The sequence below is a fragment of the Ambystoma mexicanum genome, chromosome 11 (genome assembly GCF_040938575.1).
Source record: "Ambystoma mexicanum isolate Mex_15411 chromosome 11, UKY_AmexF1_1, whole genome shotgun sequence".
NCBI lineage: Eukaryota > Metazoa > Chordata > Amphibia > Caudata > Ambystomatidae > Ambystoma > Ambystoma mexicanum.
This window is the reverse complement of record NC_090934.1, coordinates 991,046,089-991,058,781: the sequence shown is the minus strand read 5'-3', so window position 1 is coordinate 991,058,781 and position 12,693 is coordinate 991,046,089. Positions and strand designations below refer to the sequence as shown.

Genomic DNA, 12,693 nt, shown 5'->3' with positions numbered 1-12,693 from the left:
CCTGGAGCTCCCATAGGCAATATGAGCGTCCATTGACAGAAGATACTGGTTCCATGTAATAATGTCCCTGCCAAAATGTCTCCTGACAAAAAAGTCGCATTTTTTTCCAGAGACATTATTACATTGAAAATGCGGGGGACACCCCTGCAACCCCTGAATTTTTTTTCATTTTACAAGGGGAGCAGAGGACATCCCTCCAACCGGTATCTATACATAATGTCGCCAATGGCTTTTCCAGGGGACATTATGTATGGGGACATTATTACCTGATACTGGCCTCTAGCTTACGTATATGCAACATTCTGCTTTGGGTCTGATAGCTACTGATAGAGGGCTCCTGCTGCCACCATGAACGCTCACATCCCACCACTGGAATGGGACACGCCACTTCTAGCAGAGCAGAATGCAGATCCAGGCTCCCCAGGGATCTGTTTAAGATGTCCCTGCTAAGAGTCGGCCCAATACATTGTGTGAATTGGGACAACTCAGGGGGCAGACATTCAACCAGGTCACGTTTCTCCGACAGGAAGCATCGCTTCGCTACAGGGAATTTCCCTGGGGATCCAACACCCGCCCTACGGTGAATATCATTTGGTATTTGTGGTGAGCAGGGTTGAAGAACAACGAGGGTGTAAGGGGGTGTGCAATTCCTTTCCGTAGTAGCTGGTCTGAATTTCTATCCCAAAAAACCTCCTAATGGCTTTTATGCAGTTAGAGAGCAGATTCCCCCTTTGGATGCGCGATCAAGTATTGTACTAATGCCTTACTAGGACCTACTGGCTCCTGTTGACCAGGAAAAAGAGGTGTCTTCTTGGAAATAAATATTGCAATTAATTACTGGCTCCTTTATTTGCTAAATGCCTCAACGCTTCCTTCTATTGTGTACAATGGGATGTGTCCTTAATTCTATTGAAGGCAATAATAGTTGCATTGCTGGTCGTTCTTTTTGAATCATTATTTACAGTCTTGTAATTGGATGGTGCTCCTTTCAGCCACCACGTGTTCTCACAGCTGCACTTGCTCTAAGAGTCGGCTGCGCAGCAAGTCCGCGAGGTGTACAGCACAAAATGAAAGCGCTTTTGCTACAGAGAGTTATTATGGCAGAGCTTCTGTTCAATTGGATTTCTATGGGATTAATAGCACATTATGCAGACTTTCCTTAAATGCTGTAGGCTGGATCTTTGCATACTTTTTAAAGTTTTCCCTCATGGAGTTGGCATGCGGTGGAAAGTATATCAGGGCGTGGCACTTTTTTCTGGCATTTGTGTACATATAATATAATATATTCCAGTGCCAAATAATTTGTTTCTATATTCCGGTTACATTAAAGTGATTTTAAACATTCTTTTCTACCTGCAAAACTAGTGCTCTTAAAGCTAATGGGCTAATTGTAACCCATAAGCTTCTTGTTATATAGTTCCTTATTACATTACAAAGATTTAAAAGAGCCAAGCCTGCCTGCAGGAACCTCTTTCTGAAATGTAATGGGTTCATTCTCGTTCTCACCCAGTCATTCTTTATCTGGAGTCAAAGGGGGAAGCTTGGACAGGGTTAAACAAAGTGGGGCCCCCCTTTCCTATGCCCTTCCAAGTCTTTGGACCCAAGGAAAAATGGAGGTCCAGAATGGTGTTTTGGGCGGTTTAGGAATATCATTCCCTCCTTCCCTTTTAATGCTGAGTTTAGGATTTAGGAATATCCTTTCCTTTTAATGCTGAGTTTAGGATTTAGGAATATCTTCCCCCCTTCCCTTTTGATGCTGTGTTTAGGATCCAGGAATATCCTTCCTTTTTAATGCTGAGTTTAGGATCTAGGAATATCCTTCCCTCCTTCCCTTTTGATGCTGAGTTTAGGATTTAGGAATATCCTTCCCTCCTTCTCTTTTAATGCGGAGTTCAGGATTTAGGAATATCTTCCCTCCTTCCCTTTTAATGCTTAGTTTAGGATCTAGGAATATCCTTCCCTTTTAATGCTGAGTTTAGGATCTAGGAATATCTTTCCCTCCTTCCCTTTTGATGCTGAGTTTAGGATGTAGGAATATCCTTCCCTCCTTCTCTTTTGATGCTGAGTTTAGGATTTAGGAATATCCTTCCCTCCTCTTTTAATGCTGAGTTTAGGATTTAGGAATATCCTTCCCTTTTAATGCTGAGTTCAGGATTTAGGAATATCCTTCCCTCCTTCCCTTTTAATGCTGAGTTTAGGATTTAGGAATATCCTTCCCTTTTAATGCTGAGTTCAGGATTTAGAAATATCCTTCCCTCCTTCCCTTTTGATGCCGAGTTTAGGATTTAGGAATATCCTTCCCTCCTTCCTAAACTCAGCATCAAAAGGGATTTAGGAATATCCTTCCCTCATTCCCTTTTGATGCTGAGTTTAGGATTTAGGAATATCCTTCCCTCATTCCCTTTTGATGCTGAGTTTAGGATTTAAGAATGTCCTTCCCTCCTTCCCTTTTAATGCTGAGTTCAGGATTTAGAAATATCCTTCCCTCCTTCCCTTTTGATGCCGAGTTTAGGATTTAGGAATATCCTTCCCTCCCTCCCTTTTGATGCTGAGTTTAGGATTTAGGAATGTCCTTCCCTCCTTCCCTTTTAATGCTGAGTTTAGGATTTAGGAATATCCTTCCCTTTTAATGCTGAGTTCAGGATTTAGAAATATCCTTCCCTCCTTCCCTTTTGATGCTGAGTTTAGGATTTAGGAATATCCTTCCCTCCTTCCCTTTTGATGCTGAGTTTAGGATTTAGGAATATCCTTCCCTCCTTCCCTTTTGATGCTGAGTTTAGGATTTAGGAATGTCCTTCCCTCCTTCCCTTTTAATGCTGAGATTAGGGTAGACTCACTTTTCATCTCCCGGAAGAGGGCCAGGGAACCTCCCACCTGGGAGACTGATTTGCACATCCCTGCCTCAGACTCATAGAAAGGAGAGAGTCTTTCTCTGAGTATTCTCGTCATGGCGCCATCATCGCCGGACCCCGACAAGTTGGACTTTACACATGCTCGGCCTGGCCTACGGGGCAATAGGGCAATGCCCAAACCAAAACCACAATATGCTAGTGTGGGCCTGTTTTTTTCGTCAAAGTCTGACCATTTTTTGTTTTGGCCAGTGTGGGCCAGTTTGATGAGTTACTTCGCTCTGTGGCTAGTATTTTTGACCAGTGTTGCTGAATAAATATTCTTTAAATTGCATAATTTGCATCACATTTGATCAAAAAACCTCCCAGTTGGGTGTTACTCAAACAGTCTGTCACAAAAGGAATGAATAGCCATTTGCAACTGTGGGCCCCTTTTTCATTGGTGCTGAAGGCAATGTTATGCCCCAGGCCGACCCTGGCTTCACACCGCAGGCAGATCACACACTGGAGCTAATGTCAGGGATGTTTAAGACGAGAACTCCAGGAGCTGAGGTTGGGGACTTCTCAGACATCACACACCCGAGCTGCTGTCTGAGAATTCTCTAGATAGACTGTTGCAACAGCTTGCACGGGTGTCGAGACACAGCAGGGGCTTGTTGCTGCCTGCAGCTGCCCACATGTTTTAGATTGCAACTTCCAAGACCGTTCTCCACTGAATTCAGTAGCCCATAGCGTTAATCCCCAGCTAACGTCCCATTCCTATTAAAGAACCTGGTAACGCACGGTACAACGTTGGGAGAAAAACACTTTATAAACATTCCCAATCACATGGTTACACAAGACATGTGTTTCCCATTTGTCGCACACGGCAATGGAAATGCATCACACGGCAAGGAGGCCATCGCACGTGCAATTCCCCAACAATGTCCTATTCTCCACACCGCAAACCCATGACAAATCCTGGTACCCCCAGAGGAAAGCAGCGCAGGGCCATGCCAGCCATTTCAAACATAAGGAAATACCCTACTTTAAAGGTGCTCGCATACAACATTGAAATGAGACTTTTCGATGAAATTGCAAATCATAAATTAAAGCCGCACACCGGCAATAGTGAACAATGAAGCGTTCCTCCAGGCGGGAATGCACGTATATACATATATTTATTACCACAATGATTTGCCAATTACAGAAAATTGTCGCAGCAATGAACGCCCAAAAAGGCACAGCGGCTACATCAAACCATAGTAAGGTACTAAGCATGAATGCAAAAAAGGTAGCAGGCGCCCCTCTCTTGAAAGAACAAGGCATGATAACCTGTTCAGTGGTTATTAACCACATTGAGAGTTCGCAGCCATTGCTTTTTGCTCACTGTACCTTCACAGATGGGAAATATCCATTTGCATATCAGTCCTTGTCCCGCCCACAAGGGCAGTCCAGCACCGAAATGCTATGGCAATTCCTCTCTGAACAAGAGTACCATCAGCAACCCCATACACATGTTTCAGCCTTGTTGGGCATCATCAGTGAGGTGAAGCTGAGCCTCTCTAAGCACAGTGAGCAGGGAGTCCACGTCTGGTTGCCCCCAGGTAACCTAGGGTGACCAACCCCAAGTTCCTTTCATAAATACAAAAAAGGTAGCAGGCGCCCTTCTCTCGAAAGAACAAGGCATGATAACCTGTTCAGTGGTTATTAACCACATTGAGAGTTCGCAGCCATTGCTTTTTGCTCACTGTACCTTCACAGATGGGAAATATCCATTTGCATATCAGTCCTTGTCCCGCCCACAAGGGCAGTCAAGCACCGAAATGCTATGGCAATTCCTCTCTGGACAAGAGTACCATCAGCAACCCCATATACGTGTTTCAGCCTTGTTGGGCATCATCAGTGAGGTGAAGCTGAGCCTCTCTAAGCACAGTGAGGTACTAAGCATGGTATACCAATGAGAGACAGCAATGCGGCAGGGCTGAGGGCCTGACTGTGACTGCAGAGCACTGCGAACGGCGACAAAAAGAATACACACAGCGATCCCACCACTTGTCGGAGGCATTCAACAATGCGAATTGCAAACTGCTGGCGTGTCCGAACCATACATCCAAACAGCGGCTCAGCGGCTGGATGAACCGCAACCATCCCGCTCCAGGGGCATGTGGTGCACCCTTAATAATACTAACTCACAGCTAAAGATACATCAAAACCAGTACCGCGGGCGCGGCGGCCCACGCCGCGAAACAGATTAAAAAGAACCTACCCACCCATGGCCACCGGGCCACTGGTGCCCCTAAGGCGCCTGCATACTTACCGATCACAGCTGGTGGGTCCCTCAGATCAAAACACGGCTGGACAAGAGACTGACTCACAGCAGCCCCGTCTTATATGCGTCCCCCAGGCGCATGCCACCGGACGCCAGGCCCTGGGGCACACCTCTTCCACCCCCACTGGGGAGGAAGAGTAGAGGCTGACCACCCCCCCGTGAGGTGGCAGCCAGAGGGGACAGCCCGCTATGTAGGGTGTGCTTCTAGCGACCCCTACGGGGGCTGGTCTGCCTCTGAGCAGGGGCCTGTTGCTGCCTGCAGCTCCCCAGATGTTTTAGACTGCAACTCCCAAGACCCTTCTCCATTGAATGCGCTGCCTATGGACGATGGGGGTTTATTCAAAACATCTGGAGAGCCAAAGGTTTCAGTTTAGAGAAGTTGTGCTACTGAGAGGCGTGCTCAGAGAGCTCACTTTTTTTCATGCTTTGCAGGCCCGCCGAGTTTGACCTCCCCCGAACTGCGGTGGTGGTTGTATCCCAAGAAGTTCCTTAAGAGAAAGAGACACTGGCAAGGTGGAGGGAAAAAGGAGGAAGAGGAGGAGCGAAGGATGGAGGTGGCAGTTGATGTAGGAGAGGAATAAAGAGAGGTTCTTGACATCCATGGCTCTGTGTCTTCGATAGTGTGAATGTGAAGGGGAGTGTAAGAATAAGAAAGGGCAGTGCGCCCTCTCGCAAATAAGGATTACACAGTTGTGTTCTGAGGAGCTGTGCTCGCCGAGTTTAGGTGCTGATCAGTGTCCTATAACCTGCCGGGCCCTTTATTGTTTTTTTCTTAGTGGTGCCATCCCCTACTTTGACCCACTACCCCAGACCCACAGGCAATATGCTCTTACAAAATAGACCATAGAGACAATAACATTTTTGGAACAAATATATCACATTTTATTGGAGTCAGCAAACACAATGGGGGCAGCAGGCCTCACCTCCTTTAGCCTAATGGCTTACAACACCTTTTGGGTGGCCCTTTCCAATTCCCGGTTTTGCACCTGTATTTTATTGTCCCTGGGTGACCCGTGCCACTTCCGGTTGTTAAATAGCAGACGTCTGCCTCTGGTTGCTACCACACCCTTGCCTGAAGTAAACGGACCCAGGACCACTGCATTCAGTTGTGGAGGAGTCTCAACCATCTGTAAGGGGGTCAGTGCCTGTTGAACCCCGAAACTGCCTTTTGCGCGGCCATCGGGTGCCACTCGCGGCTGGAACTGCAGCAAATACTCATCCCTTGCTAGAACCGCCTGTAACTCTGCCACGCTTTGGAGGTGGCACCCCTACTGCCCACAATCTCCCCACCTACTTCAGGCCCTATCCTGATGCCCCTATCCCCACCATGGCTTTGTACACACATCATGCCCTTTTAGAGCTGTAAACACATTCAAGAGGAAAATCTCACAAATTCATGCCATGCAAGCCTCTGGTATCCGACTGCCAGGTCAGCCACTCCCATAAACTTTGTATGGATCACTTCTGTATCCGTTCTTGCACGAATGGCCAGCTTCTGGTAGCTGACTGCCAGGTCTGTTACCCCCATAACAATCCCCCCTCCAATTTCAGGCCGATCTACTATCCAAAGCTCCTTAGGCACCTCCTGTCCTTTTCAGCGCTGCCACACAATTTCAGTTTTTGGGAGAATCTGCCCCAAGATCTAGATCCCTCCCTGCACTAGCCTAACAACCATCCTCTTCCCTGGTCACTGGGGACGTTACTAGCTGGGGTGTACTATCTTTACCCTTGGTGCAGCTGTCCTCTCTACCTGCCTGTGCACAGAAGGCAGCAATGATGCCATCGCCTGGCCAGAGTAGCAGCCAGACCACACCAGTGATCATCCATCCCATGTCGCAACATGTACCTGACCTAACAATGGTCACCCACCTACCATAAAAAGAGTCACTCAGAACTAATAGTCAACTAACGGTCGATTCCAGCACCACCTGTTACCCATGCACTGGCTTTAAGACATTCCTTCAAGGTGGCCCTTTGGCATTCCCTGGAGGTAACTCCCATACCTTGTATGGAACATATCCCTGGGCCACTTAGCAGTCACCCTATTATTGACAGTGCCCGTCCATCATCCCATACTTACTTCCGGGTGGCCTCTCATCATTACTGTTCATCATTCCCAGGTGGTGTTTTGCCAGTCTCTAGTAATACATTCCCCCTACTTGGTATACCCGGTATAGAGCGCTGGTGAAGGCCACTCCGCAGTTGAGGAATGTGTCCAGCTGCCCCTATTATTAGATTGCCTGTCAGTCAACCCCAGCCCCTTTCACCCTATGGCATTGATTATGCGGCTACACTGGTACCTGGACCTAGCTCCTGCCATGAGCGCACACTCCCAGAGGTCCCAGAGCTTGTGGTCCATTTCACCAACTGCCCTCATTCCGTCTTGAACTGTTGCCTTGCCGCCTGATCCTACTGATAATCCTACGGAACTTCTCTTTTCAATACACGTCTTACACCTGGTCCTGGAACAGCAAATACACCCTTCTTTGCAGTTTGCATGGTTTTCCTGGACCATGTGGATATCCTAATGCAACCAACAACCTGCCATTACAGCCTACCTTGCTCTGGCCACCTCACCTACTAACCGACATCACCATTGATCCACTTTTAGTGTCCTGTGTTATTTCCATCTTCTTCTTTCCCCCATCTCTTCTTTTTGTATTAAATACAACCCTAACCCTTAACTGGGCCCTGTCTCCATGTATGTACAAACTCACCTGCCAGTGTCACTCAAAGCTTGTTCTCCTAATTCATCAACAGTGTTGCTACCTGCTACAGAACCGTTGTTTGTCGACCCTTTTGTCCCTCCTTGGTTCCTGTGACATAACATGCAGATAACCTTTAGTCATAAAATTCAAAACATCAATCCCAAAGACCAGGTCACGTCGCTATTCAACAATTTAAGGGGGGCGTGGGGTGCTACCTAACTTCACAAAATTCACCTTGAAACCACCATCGACCAGTAGCTGTACTGGTGCGTGCCCCATGTAGTTACCCAAATCAGAAAAACCAGAGCGCCTTATCATCTCACTTCTGCGCTCCCGAACCTGCCGCCCGACTGCTGCGCAGTTCCTTTTATTCCTTTAATTATAATATTTATATATCATTCCCTGCAGAAGGCATATAGCGCATTTCTCTTATACAATTACAAGCCTACAACCAAAATTGGTATTTCTTTTATCTATCTGGGAAATGTAAGGCTGCGTCAGCCTTGCCCACATTGAAACCTGTGACCTTGCACTCCCCCATGTATTGCAGTTGCAACAATTTAATTCACTGAGCTACTTTAACTGAAATCATTAAATATGCCCCAATCTCAGAGTGTTTTTCCCCTCGTTAGCCCTTCCTCACTGTGAGAACCTGAAGGTGTCTCACCTGCTAGTCCCCAGGGTGTGTCATCCAGGTAGCCAGGACACGGCCATCACATTTGGATCCAGTTCCTGGGGGTGGACGATCATATGGCGAGGATCATGTGGATGAGGGGTCCTCACAGAGTTGAAGTGCGACACTGGAGGGTGAGACGTGGTATCCCCTTCCTAATAACTCCTTTTCCCCATCCTACCAGGTAGGATACCTAGGAATTCAATCCCCCCACACTTTTTCGACACAAACACTTTCTCACAGAAAGTTCAGCATGAACGACAACGGACTAACACCAGAGCCATACCTGACATGTCCCAACACAATGGACAGGCAAGGTCGGCAATTACGGATCATTACAGACACCTGACTTCCATCACACATCCCCACATGGATAAAAGGCAGAGCACAAAAGCACACTCTGGGCAGGCAAACCACACAAGGAAACAGCAGTTCAAAGATGGCAGTTTAATACAAGGAGAAAGACGGCGAGACCAGAGAGGGTCACAAGGAGGGAAGTACCGGTGACCTCCAAAGACTGTTACTTTCATGAGCATTGGAAAGTAAGCAACTGAAGACCAGGAACTAAGGCTGATCAAACCTGCACAGTATGTCGGAGAAGGCCGGGGCTCTCCCGCGTTGAGAGCCAAGGCAGGGAGGAGCGATTGCTGTCGTGGTACTGTCCTTGGCTCCTACCACAAAGTGACATTAGGAAAGAAAGCACAGCCAGTGAGTCATAGAGACTGATACCAAACTAGGATGTGTTTTGAACCGAGGTTGCAAGCTGCAACATTGTATAAAGAGAACAGTGTGTGAGGTGTTTGCAAAGAGCGATGCAGAGATAATTGGAAACCAAAAGGAATAGTTGAATTTTATAATATAATTGAACTTTGGGAGAAAAGATACCATATACATAGTGGTCCGGCGCCAAGTGGGCGCTCATTCAAAGGTCTATGTTAGGCATCCAACTGATGTTTAGTGTGGGAAAAGGGAATGCTGATATCGAAGTGGTCATGCAACTGGTCTTGCTAAATCCCATGCACATGTGAAAGTCTTCGATAGTTTGAAGTACCACACAATTAGTCCGAGCCCGGCTGAGGGAGACTAATTGAGCAAAAGAAAGGGATCTGTGCCTGGCTGAGGGGGATCCACGGTGAACCGGGAGTCCCCCAAGAAAGAGTTATCTGAACATAGTTTTAAATGGATCTGAGCCTGGAAGAGGGGTATCCAGGGTGAACACCCAAATTGAATGTTGGAAAAGGAAAATAACCTTTTTGTGTTGCTTTGTGTACTCCAGGCCTTCAGAGTCAAGAGACTTACAAGAAGAAAAGAGACTTGGACACAGGAGGTCCTGAACTTTGAAAATAGATGTGTATCCTCATGCCACAGAAGCCAGAGTGTGTGCTTTGCTCGAGTGAACTGCCTTGTTCCGTACTGAAAACGTGGGCAAGGGAGGCCAACGGCCCAATCATCCTGACTTATCATTTTGTGAACACTTCATCCCACATTATTTGTAAATTAGTAGTCAAGATTGGCAATAGGTTTTTTTTGTATAGGCCCTTTCATGTTGACACTAGGACTGCCTTCTTTATTATTTGATGGCCGTAGCTTGCTCCCATCTATAGATTTAGGATTAGATAGACCTTTATCACACCCTTGTGAGAGTTCAATAAACACCCTTGAACTGTGGTCACTCGTGTCTGCCTTACTGTGGATCAGGGGAGTTGCTAGGTCTGGAAAAGACCCGGAGCTAGGCTGATGTCGGAACTGTTGGGACTGGGGGCTAGCTAGTCTTTTGGCTGTAGCTCCTGAGATTCTATCCGGGGCTACAACCAAAAGACCAGGGGCTATAGCCCCCTACGCCCCCCCTAGCAATGCCCCTGCTGTGGATACCATGCCTTCCTTACCTCACCTAAAAGCACTCACCTGTTCGCAGGTAACACAGGGCGAGAAATCATATTCTCATGCATGCAATAAGGCTAAGCAGTGAAGCATGGATGTCATCAACCGAGCCATTGGCGTGTTTGCTTTCAGGACCCCCTGGGGCCACCGGACACTAGCCTGCACCCACTGAACGTCTTGCCTCCGTCTACCTCTCCTTCCCTTCTCTGATAAGTTCACTTTCTTTCAGACGTTAAAAACATCCTGTGAACCATTATGGCACTTGAGCAGGTGCGCTGCATGCACTAATTGTACAGATGTGACAGTTTATTGGGAGGTGTAATGATAATCATAACACAATTAATTATAAATAACTAGATCATGACTAGCTAACTAGAGCACAACACCAAGTACATTGTAGGTTCTTAAGTAAGGAGCAGTCTCATTACCCCAGTCAATGGTAGACCCTTTGGAGAGACAAGTCTCGGTACCTGCAGCGATTTTAATCAATGACCGGCTTGCTGCTCACAGATGCTTTACTCGCTGAGTTACTTTGCCGGTGTGCAGTGTCAGCACCCTGGCCCTGGGTCCCTACATCCATGTTGACTCTCTTGGAACTTAGCAGGAGCCCCAGCCTAGGTGACACCAAGTGACTGGTTGTGATATTTCAGCGGAAATCCCCAAACATTCCATCTAATGTGCCCGACCCACTGAGCTGTGTTACCAGCTCCTGGAATTAAAACAAAACAGGTTCCCTCCTCCCTCCCTTCCCCCCCCCCCCCGCAATCTCGCCTGCCCAGAGTAACAGAGCTCCCAGGCCGTAACTTTGGGCATGCTGCCAAAATTCTGATAGATGCAAGTCCCTTTCAGTGCACAGGAGCGTTTGTTCATGTTTTAGTCAGAGATAATGCCTTGGTAATTATATCTCTTTTTGCGCCAGAGTGCTGTACATAGCACACATACACATACAATTATCACCCCAACTGTAGTCGATACTCACTTATCTACATTGGAAATTGAGAGGCTCAGTTGTCCTCGCCAGGATCTGAACCTGCGACCTGCAGATCCCAAACTCTCATTGCTGCAGCAAGCGCTCAACCCACCGAGCTACCTCAGCTCTTTAAACAAGAAAGTTAACATGGCCATTATGTACATAGACCATTAAATCGTCCTCTCACCTATCCTATCACACACACGGTTCGGGAGCTGTCGTTGCAACCCTTCCGTCACTTAACCAAGCCCTGCGTCAGTGCGTTTTAATATTATTCCCGTGGTATATTGCAATATGCACTCGGCAATGACCGTCATGCCGATCCAGGCCTAGCTCACTTAACATAAAGGACCGTCACTAGCGTCGTCGATACAGAGAAATATTCTGCAAACTGGCTAACAGTTCCCTGATGCTGCGTGCTCAAAAGATACTCTGCTAACAGCAAATATGCGGGCACCGTCACGTGGCTGTTGAAACTTAATGATCGGTAGCACACCACGTCGGCGGTGGTCCCCGTTTGGCCGTAATCATGCTTGCTCTGCTCAGATTGCACATGCAGAGGGGTCAAAATGGTGTGGGGGCCCCTCTACTACTAACATGGGTCACACGGCCCGTTGTATGGTATGAGGAGAAACATGTTAATACCAAAGCAGCACGTGTCCTTCACCTGGGCCTCAAGGCCCTCAACTCGTTACAAACCTCACCGCTCTGAGTACCACCGTGAGGTCCTGCATCCCGTGACGTGGCTACAAGAAATTAGCGACACTGTTAGTACCCATTCCCAGACCTGAGAAAAAGCTCCTCCTTTGACCCTGTCGACCAGCCAGGTGCCTGAGGAACTCAAGCCTGGGGATCTCGCTGCACCCAACGGGCCCTCGCCGTCTCAGTTCACTTGACCTGCTAAACCGCTATTCCTTAAAAGTGATAAACAACCTGGACCTGTGCCATAACCCCTCATGTGCGGTCTGCTCGCAAGTCCTTGTAAAATGGGAACTTGTACTCCATTCTGCCGCTTCACTTTCACATGCCTGGGAGGTGGACCTCACACGGCCCCTTCACTCTCACATGCCTGGGAGGTGGCCATCACACTGCCCTTTCACTTTCACATGCCTGGGAGGTGGACCTCACACGGCCCCTTCGCTCTCACATGCCTGGGAGGTGGGCATCACACTGCCCTTTCACTTTCACATGCCTGGGAGGTGGACCTCACACGGCCCTTTCACTTTCACATGCCTGGGAGGTGGACTTCACACGGCCCTTTCACTTTCACATACCTGGGAGGTGGATCTCACACTGCCCTT

The 12,693-nt window shown here is 47.8% G+C and overlaps 2 protein-coding genes across 3 annotated transcripts in view; both read left to right on the top strand.

Annotated features, from left to right (window-relative positions):
* The window catches only part of CEMIP (cell migration inducing hyaluronidase 1), an 867,705-nt gene that overhangs the window by 11,505 nt on the left and 843,507 nt on the right, over positions 1-12,693 (top strand). The gene's annotated exons all lie outside the window — the stretch shown is intronic.
* Positions 1-12,693, top strand: part of LOC138504001 (inactive cell surface hyaluronidase CEMIP2-like) — a 721,493-nt gene that overhangs the window by 329,477 nt on the left and 379,323 nt on the right. The window lies entirely within an intron of this gene.